The sequence below is a fragment of the Delphinapterus leucas genome, chromosome 1 (assembly GCF_059928025.1).
Source record: "Delphinapterus leucas isolate spDelLeu-1000000601 "Yukka" chromosome 1, BTC_Dleu_Yukka2, whole genome shotgun sequence".
Lineage (NCBI taxonomy): Eukaryota > Metazoa > Chordata > Mammalia > Artiodactyla > Monodontidae > Delphinapterus > Delphinapterus leucas.
The window spans coordinates 34245944-34255377 of NC_143129.1; positions in this window are offsets into that span (position 1 = coordinate 34245944).

Here is a 9434-nt window from a genome sequence, read left to right on the forward strand (position 1 = left end):
GGGACCCTAAAATTCCCACTCCTCACCATTGTACATACATTACACTATCAGTCTAGTGACAAAATGATAGCCTTCATGCATCAGTATTGGTGGGGAAACATTAACAAGGCTGCAGAAAGTGCCTACCTCATTTGTTCCACTTTTCCAAAGTGCAACCCAGGGAAGCCTGTTTGTACTTCTCCTGGATATTTCAAACTGCCTGGGCCATTCAAGTTCTGGCAAATGGATTTCATACAACTTCCTCCGTCTCATGGATATAAATATGTTTAAGTCATGGTCTGTATGTTTTCACACTGGACTGAAGCCTTCTCTTACAGACAGGCTAGTACCTCTTCTGTGGCTAAAGGCCTTTTGGAAAAGAGTATCCCTACATGGGGAAATCCTCTCAAACTTCACAGTGATTGACGAACCCATTTTATGGGCCGGGTACTTTCACAAGTCTGTGTTGTTTGGCCAGTTTTACAACACTTTCACTGTACTTAGCGCCCTCAATCCTCTGGTTTAGTCGGACACAGTTATGGCATTATTAACACTCAACTGGCAAAATTTGTAGAGGCCCTCCAAATGCCTTGGCTAAAAGCATTTTCATTGGTCCTTCTAAATCTCAGGGGTAGCCCTTTTGGAACTCATGAACTCTCACCCATTGAGATAGTCACAGGACGCTCAATACACTTGGCTTCTGATTCTTTTGACCCATAACTAATAAAAGGAGAAACATCCTAATATTGAAAAGGCCTAATCACTTCTATTAAAATAACCATGTTTTGGTAGAACCATCTTTTCAAAGTGTACCCTTGGGAGATGAAGTCCTCAAGCATCACACCTTGCAGTCTGAAGATTTTGTCTATTGGGAAAGATACCTCCAGAAAAACTCTCTTCAACCTCAGTGGAAAGGTGCCAATCAAATACTGCTATCCAACCCTTGTGCCACCAAACTCCGAGGAATAGACTCTTGGATTCACATGACACACCTAAACAAAGCACAGAAACCTGACTGGACCTACACGTTATCTGATGACTTGAAAGTAAAGATTTCCTGGGACTGAAGCAGACAACATCTGATGAGACAGCTTTCCCAAGATGTCTGGATCAGACCTGTTGGAAGTTTGTTGCCAAACATTTGATGATGACATAATGCTTCAGGTGATCTCTAATTTCTATGATCTTGATAATATTGGGTTGGCCCAAAAGTTTGTTCGGGTCTTTCCATAAGCTGTCATGGAAAACCCCAAATGAACTTTCTGGCCAACCCAATATATGAAGTTTAGATTAAAAGTGCCTGAGAGGGCTTCCCTGGTGGCGCAGTGGTTGAGAGTCCGCTTGCCGATGCAGGGGGCACGGGTTCGTGCCCTGGTCCGGGAAGATCCCACATGCCGCGGAGTGGCTAGGCCCGTGAGCCATGGCCGCTGAGCCTGCGCGTCCGGAGCCTGTGCTCCGCAATGGGAGAGGCCACGACAGTGAGAGGCCCACGAACCGCAAAAAAAAAAAAAAAAAAAAAAAGTGCCTGAGAGTTCTCCCTCTTACCCTTCGTTGTTACTTGAATATGACCTCAATAGGTTTCCAATCTGTTCACTTTCCCTTTGACCTGAGACACTACATCCAGGAAAGTTCCATTTGACATTTAGAGACAAAAAGCACTGAAACCAGAAAACGTCTGACTCTTGATCAGCAATGCTTTCAGAGAAGGATCTTGATCAAAAGGGGGAAAATGTAAAAAATTTAATAAACAGAAACCTCAATTACATAGAGTTGAGAGACCAGAAAGGGGAGTTCTCATGTCCTGTGACACTAGCAGACCCTTACAAGAAGATGAAAGTCTCTTCTTCGTTCCTGGTAAGAACACAGCCAATGAAAAGCCATGGACTCTTTGCTTATGTATCCCTCCCAAATTCCTTTTTCCCTCTGTAAAAGAGTTCTTCCCTTGTTATGCAGGCACTTACATGTGGCTCACTGTATTTGCAGACCCTTAACTGCAGTTCTCTGCTGTTCCCAAATAAACACTTTTTTAGCTAGGGAAATAACTGGCAGTCTACTTGTTTTAGGTCAATAGCTCCTAAAGGTCACTCTCAGATTCTTGCCACAAGGGCCCATCCATCGGCAAAGCCAGCAGAAGAACGTCTCTTGAATTGAATTGCTCTCAGGTTTGCACAGACTTCTCTGGCCTCTGACCTCTAGGCTCAAATTTAAAGGACTCGTGTGATTAGGTCAGACCCACCCAGGATAATCTCTCTTTTGCCATATGTTTTGCCATAATATATCCTGGGATTGATACATAGGTTCTACCCACACTCAAAAAAGAGGAGATTATATAAGGGTCATTGAAGTCATCTTGGAATTCTGCCTACCACACAAATATTAATCAATAATGCACTAACTAAATCCTATCTTTGGGCCATTGGACTTTGGGCGTGTTTATGGTCGCAAGTCTGTTTGATTCCCTCCTGATATATTTACAATTTTTTGTGTGTGCATACATGTATCCCTTTTTCTGGGAAGAAGATCCATGATTTTCATTAGATTCTCAAACATTCTGGAAGTGTTCACTCATCACAGACACCCACACCAGGTGAATTAAATCAGAGTCACTGCAGATGGTAAATTCTAATGGTAGCCTAAGTGGAAAACCACCATGTGCAAGGAACACTGGGCTTGGAAGATAAGTGACCTTGGTTTTTATCTCATTACCAGTGTCTCTTGACTATGAGACCTTAGAGAAATCACTCAACTTCTTTGGGTCTCATGTGCAAAGAGGATTATAATAATAAGTGCTGTTTCTAACAGTTTTTAGGAGGATGAAAAGTATGTAAAAATGTTTTGCAAACTGCGAAGTGTTAGCATTTACCAATTATCAGTGTGAAGAGACACTGAGTAGGAGACAATATTTTGACTGGAAAAGGAAGGTAAAATTTCACATCTATCAGAGTTCAATATTAGATACTGTGTACCTTCCAGAGTCTTCTGCTGTTGGGAACAAGTAAGTTGCCATAACCTTTCTGGAAAGCAATTTCCCAATATATATCAGGAGTGTAAAAAATGTCCAAGCCAGTTGACCCCAGGATAACATTTCTAGGGATTTCTTTTAAGCATTTAATTTATTTTTCGTTTAAGGATTTAATGAATGTACAAAGATTATGGTAGTATAAAATTGGAAATAATCTAAATATTTAACAATAAGGGATTGTTTAATGATAAATGATATATTATTTAAGTGTTAACATTCTTTTGCATTTAAATATTTGACATGGAAATGTGCTTATAATAAATAGTATGAAAGTTAATTTATAAATATGGTTTGTATGATATGTTCACATTTTTTAAGAGTTCTAGAAGGATTTATACCAAAATATTGACAGTGGTTCAGGGGATGAAATTTTTGGAAGTATTATTATTTCTTTCTTATATTGAATCTGCATTTTTTTTTTTTTGGATTTTCCATTTAAAAAGAAAAGTCTGTTAAAAGTACTCAGTGTTGTTAAGGATCAGGGTCACTTCCATTCCTACTGAGTGCAGAATCCACTTCTCTTATCCCAAGGGAAGAGTCAGGAGCACAAACGGGGCTTATCCTGATGCCAGGGGCTGACTCAGAATGATAAAATAATTATCTGCTTTTCTCCCAAAGGCTGGCCATCCTGCCTTCCTCCACTTTCCATCCCCAAGCTGGGCCAGGATATTTTGAGCAAAATGAGTTGTTGAAATCTCTAACATGAAAATTGTCCCTCCTTAAGCTGGGTTCTCTGAACAAAGTGTTCTCACTGATCACCACCCTCTGTGCCCCTTCATTATCACAGCTGGGAGGCTGACCTTTCTTGAGACCCAGCTGAAGTAGTGTGGGGTTTGGCATGGGACCCAGGTCTAGGCTGCCAGACTAATTAGTTATGCTGCTTTGTGCATACAGTTTAGATGCTCTGAGTTTTGATTTCATAATCTCTAGTTGCCAGACAAATGGGTTGGTAGGAACAGCTTAGATGGACCCATGGAAGCATTTGCAAACTTGGACATGTTCACGTGGCACTTCTGATCAAACCATCATTCCTGCTGATCCAAACTAGTGTGATGTTCCAGCTCTAAAATTGTGGCTCATGACCTGTGGGCTCACTGTGTGCCACAGTCACCAGCTGAGCTGCTGCTGCCATGCTTGTCTCCACAGTCCTGTTCTAAACTGTGGCCTAAAACTACTCTTCTCCCCTACGTGGCTCTTGCCATTGCCTCACACCAGGACCAGAAGCCTGTCTTTTAACTCCCATCCCAGAGTGTAAAGTAATATTTCTCAAAGTGTGTTCCCTGTGTCATCTGCCACCAACTTGCCTGGATCCTAGTTAAAAACCATATCCCTGGGTCAAATTCCAGACTTATGGATCAGAACTGGCTTTTGGAATGACTGGGAATCTATGTTGTTATTAAGTTCTCCATGTGATTCTTCTGCACATTAACGTTTGAACACCACTGATCCAGGGCTTGGATACTGAACGTAGACCTCTCAGATGCTACCTGTCTCTTTGCTTCCCTGGCTGGCCTGGACTCTGGTATCGGGTACTCCCTATTTCTTGGTTTCTGATACTTATCTTGTACTTCCCTGTATGATTAGTGCACTGTTACTTACAAATGAACAAAAACTCAATCCAAAATAATTTAAACAAAAAGAAACTTTATTGTAGAAGTTCAGGAATAGACTGCTTTCAGGCATGGCTTGATCCAGGGGCACATGTTCTGTTTTTCTCTATCTCCTCACTTGGCTACTCTCTCCTCTTTGTTATTCTCAGAAAGAATTGATTCTGTGCTCAAAGAATGGCTACAGAGGATCCAGATCTTATAGCCTATCATATTTTAGCCTGGTGGAAAGTTCAAGTCCAAAATTCTCATCAAAGTCTTACACAGACTCTCTCTGGCTCTGATGGGGTCACCTGTGCATCCTTGAGCCAGCCACACATTTCAGGGGGATGAGTGCCTCTCATTGACCATGGTTCAGTGGTGGTTAGCTTTCAACAACATAGACTAAGGTGGGAGTTGGCGGGGTGTCGGGTGCATTCCCAAATGAAAATTGTAGGCTTTTCTCAGAAGTAAGGTAAATGGTTGCTAAATGACCCCAGGCGCAAATGTCCATTTACTCCTTTTGTGAAATTTGGACTCTCCCCGAAACTGCTGTGACTCAGGCCCACAGCACTCTGTCTGATGTTCTGACCTTGTGGGTCACCTCCTGTATCTGTGATAAGGCACCTGGCTTGTGCAGTCCCCATGGCTTCCTCACGCCCATGCCCTGTCCCACTCTAGCCATATCAGCCATGCCCCTCTGAGTGCCAGCTGTTACAACAGGCCCAGTTTCCTCTACCGTCCATTATTACCCATAGCCAAACCCAGAAGCAAAACAGAAATTTCTTTTGAAATCCAAAGTAGAAGACGATCAGCTGAATTCAGACATAACTGAGGGTAAGGGAACCTCTTTTATTAAAGCCCTATCCCTCTGTCAGAGGTGATTTCACTCAAACTCTTAAAAGCTCAGGATAATTCACCCCCCACCAGGCTGCACTGAAAGGGAATAGCCAGCAGGCCTGAAGCACAGGGGTTGATGGTTAAGATGAGAGGCTGCACTTTGTTCCCCAGGAAAGAGCTACAGATTGAGTCCATTCCCCATCCTGCAGAGGTGACAATGCAGCAGGCTGCCTGGGGGCTGACACTGGGGTTAGACATAAAGAAAAGAATTAAGCCAAGAAGGAGCCTTGGCCAGGAGGAGACTTTGTTCTCTGGACTACACACCAGAGCTGGAAGAGACTCCAGCAGCCTGAAGCCCACAGTGCTGTGTGTTCTTTTGGTTCAGGACGGGATTCCAACAGGGGTCAAACCTTCTGCATTACACTGTATGGGGAGAGGTTAGAGATTAGCTGCTCACCTTCTCTCACCTTTATTTGGGCTGAGACAAATTTCCAGACAGAGTATACCTACAGGACAGAGGTTATTTCCCACTGGGCAAATGTAATTAGATGAGACAAAAACAAAGCTTTGAAGCCCTAATTCGGGGCAAACCCCTAAGTAGTTTATACATATGAACAGCCAGGAAACAGGGGCTGAGGCTGTCCTTGCCAGGCCTGGGCAGAGCTAACCCTGGGCGTGAGAGCTGCACCACTGATCCTGTGCTTGGCTCTAAACCTCCTTCCATTTAGCAGCTGTGGACCCCACACTCTGGAATATGTTTTTGGTGTGTCCAAGGAGGAAGGTCTGTCAGTGCTTGAAATTGGATTGTTTCAAATAACCATTGTGCAGAATGACAGTGAGGAAGGTAAAATACGGATGCTTCCCCCTAAACTTTAGGGCCAAAAGGGATTTTTTTGGAAGGGTTAGGTTTATGTACTGTACATTATTTATATTTTATTTTTTTATTCATGTATAGTTGATTTACAATATTGTGTTAGTTTCAGATGTACAGCAAAGTGATATATTCTTTTTCAGATTCTTTCCATTATAGATCATTACAGAACATTGAATATAGTTCCCTGTGCTATACAGTAGGTCCTTGCTGTTTGTCTACTTTATAGATAGTAGTGTGTATCTGTTAATCCCAAACTTCTAATTTACCCCTTCCCCGCTTTCCCCTTTGGTAACCTTAAGTTTGTTTTCTGTCTGTGGGTCTATTTCTGTTTTGTAAATAAGTTCATTTATATCATTTTTTTAGATTCCACATATAAGCGATATCACATGATATTTGTCTTTGTCTGACTTACTTCACTTAGTATGATAATCTCTAGGTCCATTCACGTTGCTGCAAATGGCATTATTTCATTCATTTATTTTTATTTTTTTATTGGAGTATAATTGCTTTACAATGTTGTGTTGGCTTCTGCCATACAGCGAAGTGAATCAGCCATATGTGTGTATACACATCTCCTCCCTCTTGAACCTCCCTCCCTGCCCCCATCCCGCCCAACTAGGGCATCACAGAGCACCAAGCTGAGCTCCATGTGTATTCCATTCTTCTTTATGGCTGAGTAATATTCCATTTCATATATATATATATATATATATATATATATAAAATCACATCTTCTTTATCCATTCATCTGTTGATGGACAATTAGGTTGTTTCCATGTCTGGGCTATTGTAATAGTGCTGCTATGAACATAGGGGGGCATGTGTCTTTTCAAAATAGAGTTTTCATCTTTTTCGGGTATATGCCCAGGAGTGGGATTGCTGGAACATATGGTCACTTTATTTTTAGTTTTTAAAGAAACCTCCATACTGTTTTCCATAGTGACTGCACCAATTTATGGTCCCACCAACAGTGTAGAAGGGTTTCTTTATCTGCACATCCTCTCCAGCATTTATTATTTGTAGACATTTTGATGATGGCCATTCTGACCAGTGTGAGGTGATATCTCATTGTAGTTTTTCTTTTAATAAATTATTGGATTGAACTAAACTTTATTATTATTATTTTTTAATTAATTAATTAATTTATTTATTTTTGGCTGCATTGGGTCTTCATTGCTGCGTGAGGGCTTTCTCTAGTTGTGGCGAATGGGGGCTACTCTTCGTTGCAGTGTGTGGCCTTCTCATTGTGGTAGCTTCTCTTGTTGCGGAGCACGGGATCTAGGTGTGCAGGCTTCAGTAGTTGTGGCATGAGGGCTTTAGAATGCAGGCTCAGTAGTTGTGGCACATGGGTTTAGTTGCTCCACGGCATGTGGGATCTTCCTGGACCAGGGCTCAAACCTATGTCCCCTGCATTGGCAGGCAGATTCTTAACCACTATGCCACCAGGGAAGTCCCCTCATTGTAGTTTTGATTTGCATTTTCTAATAATTAGCGATGTTGAGCATCTTTTCATGTGCCTGTTGGCCATCTGTATGTCTTCTTTGGAGAAATGTTTATTTAGGTCTTCTCCCTATTTTTTTCCTTTTTTTTTTTGCGATACGCGGGCCTCTCACTGTTGTGGCCTCTCCCGTTGCGGAGCACAGGCTCCGGACGTGCAGGTTCAGCGGCCATGGCTCATGGGCCCAGCCGCTCTGCGGCATGTGGGATCTTCCCAGACCAGGGCACGAACCCGTGTCCCCTGCATCGGCAGGTGGACTCTCAACCACTGCACCACCAGGGAAGCCCCCCATTTTTTTGATTGAGTTATTATTTTTTTTATATTGAGTTGTATGAACTGTTTGTATATTTTGGAAATTAAGCCCTTGTTGGTAGGACCTAAAGGAACTTGTCATCAGCAGCTGACAGTTTTTCTACTCTCGCTCTGGGATGGAGGAAGTGGGGAGGTGATTGTGCCTAGACCGGAATCTCTCAAGATCCAGGAGATTTTGCCCAGGGACACGTGAAATGGGAGCAGCAGGACCATTGTGAGAAAGGGACTTGCAATGCTGAGAGCTGGGGATTTCCCCAGTCTTCCCTGGGCAGGAATGTCCACCCCCAGTTGAAGGACCAATTCATCAAGAATAGAACCATGGGCAGTAAGGAGGAGGAGGGCCACAGCTCTTCTGGCTAGCCTGCTTTGCTCCCACACTGGGGTGGGTCTCAGATGCTGCCCAGGAACCCGCTGGCAGTGCCTCTGATAGCACCCCATTCTTGGGTGTAGGGCCACAGATTTGCTTTTTACCCAAATCTCTCTGGCTGCTGAAAAATGTAAGAATATCAGTGAGGAATATCTTAAAGAGCTGCTTTTGGTCTTCTTGCCAGAGAACCAATATTGGTTGTGAACAATAGGGCTATATCAGGGGTGCAGAAATATGAATTTTTCAATGGTGTTTCAAGGAATACTGGAATCTTATCAAAAGCAACATATCAAATTATTGATTCAATTATTTGAAGTGCATTAGCCTATCAGAGGTGCCTATCAAAGGGTGCCTATCAGACTCAGACGTCTGAGTGTTTAATCCAGTGAAAAGAGCCCAGGCAGGGAGCATATGTTAAAGTTCTTTGCATCTCTATGTGAGTACAGTGTATGATATGTGACATAAATGTTATTTTTTGTTTTGGTTTTGGTTGGGTGATGAGATGAGTAAGGGATTAAAATTCCATGTTTGTTTCCACTGACCTACCCTGCCCATTTGGGAAATGATTTGTTTTCTTGAACACATCATATGACTTCTTTTGTTTTTAATCAATAGAACAAAATGGATTTTATGAAACAAACTGAAAAAATTCCAGTGAGCCCAGGCCACAAAGATATTTCCACAAATGTCAGGTCATTGCTGCTCTGTCCCCTCAACTGAGGGTACAAATAGTTCAGATATCCCCAGAAACTCTTGCCTACTCAAATAGTATTGCTCAGAAATGAACTAGCACTTTGGCTTAAAGGTAACTGTCTTAAGCTTTTTACGACATCAAAAACACACAGATCAACATTTAAGTAATTAAGTCAGTCATCAAGATGTTTGGTTTACAGCATGTAAAATAATCATCTCTATTGAGTCTTCAAAGAATTGAGCAGTTGAATGTCATGCCAGCA